Source organism: Poromitra crassiceps (assembly GCF_964638095.1).
Source record: "Poromitra crassiceps genome assembly, chromosome: 15".
NCBI lineage: Eukaryota > Metazoa > Chordata > Actinopteri > Beryciformes > Melamphaidae > Poromitra > Poromitra crassiceps.
This window is the reverse complement of record NC_139634.1, coordinates 41,147,532-41,149,306: the sequence shown is the minus strand read 5'-3', so window position 1 is coordinate 41,149,306 and position 1,775 is coordinate 41,147,532. Positions and strand designations below refer to the sequence as shown.

Genomic DNA, 1,775 nt, shown 5'->3' with positions numbered 1-1,775 from the left:
GTCTCTTTTCTCTCCTGGTATAATAGCTGGGTTGTTTTCTAAAAATGCAAAAGGTAGACAGGGACACGCACATCCAAAGGTTGGCCACACTGGGCCTGGGTGCTGGATCAAAAAGGATACTCACAGTGAAAAAATAATGGTCCGCACACCAGAACCTGGTGTGCGGACCATTATTTTTTCACTTGTTTTCTAAAAATCACATAAAAAAAAACGCATTTACGTTTCAAAAGTCATAAAAGTGATTCACGTTTGTGAAGATTATCCTGCTGAACCCAAATTACTCTCATAAACTTTTGTTAACCACAGACCTTATTTGATACATTTAAGTGAAATCCCCATTCTAAAAACCCATTGACTTTTCCCCCGTAAGATCCAGGAAGTCCGGGACTTCTGCCTTCCGACTACAAAACTATGTCATCCCTGCGTTACTCTATAGTGATGTCATATATCTCTGATGATGTCATAATGTGTGTGGGGGGATTTCACACTCGGGCAAATGTGATGTCATCAGTGATGTCATCAGTGATGTCACTCGAGCAATTGCAATGTCATCGGTGATGACATCAGTGAGTGATGCTGCATACTCATCAGGAATCTGGTCAGTCAAGAGCCGATGAGCGCGCGTATCGGTCTGTGTGCAGCAGAGATCCAGTCGTTAAGCCATGGCCCAGTGCACAGAGTCGTCCGGGAGCCTCGGGATGAACGGAGAGCTGAGAAGGCAGAGGAAGGTGGCTGTCATCACGGGCATCACCGGACAGGATGGATCCTACCTGGCCGAGTTCCTGCTAGAGAAAGGCTACGAGGTCCATGGCGTTGTGCGCCGTTCCAGCTCCTTCAACACGGGTCGTATCGAACATCTGTACCAGAACCCCCAGACACACACCGAGGGCAACATGAAGCTGCATTATGGCGACCTGACGGACAGCACGTCCTTGGTGAACATCATCAACCAGGTCAAGCCTACAGAGATCTACAACCTGGGGGCTCAGAGTCACGTCAAGATCTCCTTTGACTTGGCTGAGTACACAGTTAATGTGGATGGTGTAGGTGCACTGCGTCTGTTGGACGCCATAAAGACGTGTGGCCTGAACAACAGTGTGCGTTTCTACCAGGCCTCCACCAGCGAAATGTACGGCAAAGTCCAGGAGAACCCTCAGACAGAAAGCACACCTTTCTACCCCCGCTCACCTTACGGTGCTGCTAAGCTCTATGCCTACTCGATCGTGGTGAACTACCGAGAGGCCTATAACATGTTTGCCTGCAATGGAATCCTCTTCAACCACGAGAGCCCGAGGAGAGGTTCAAACTTTGTGACTCGAAAGATCAGCCGTTCTGTAGCGAAGATTCTCCTGGGCCAAATGGAGAGCCTCAGCCTGGGCAACCTGGACTCCAAGAGAGACTGGGGCCACGCCAAGGACTACGTGGAGGCTATGTGGCTGATGCTGCAAGAGGAGGAGCCAGAGGATTTTGTCATAGCCACGGGGGAGGTGCACAGTGTGAGGGAGTGTGTGGAGAAGGCCTTTCAGCACGTGGGCAAGACCATTGTGTGGGAGGGCAAGGATGAGAAGGAGGTCGGCCGCTGCCAGGAGACAGGGGTGGTGCACGTGAAGGTGGACCCCAAATACTTCCGTCCCACTGAAGTGGACTACCTGCAGGGTGACAGCACTAAGGCACTTCAGAAGTTGGGCTGGAAGCCAAAGGTGACTTTTGAGGAGCTGGTGAAACAGATGGTGGATGCAGACATCCAGCTGATGAAGAACAATCCAAATGCCTAA

The 1,775-nt window shown here is 50.5% G+C and overlaps 1 pseudogene across 1 annotated transcript; it reads left to right on the top strand.

The window, feature by feature from the left end:
* The first annotated feature begins 662 nt into the window (after nt 1-662).
* Nucleotides 663-1,775, top strand: LOC310790317 (GDP-mannose 4,6 dehydratase pseudogene; annotated as a pseudogene). Its single transcript has one exon. The product of its transcript is annotated as a GDP-mannose 4,6 dehydratase pseudogene (transcript).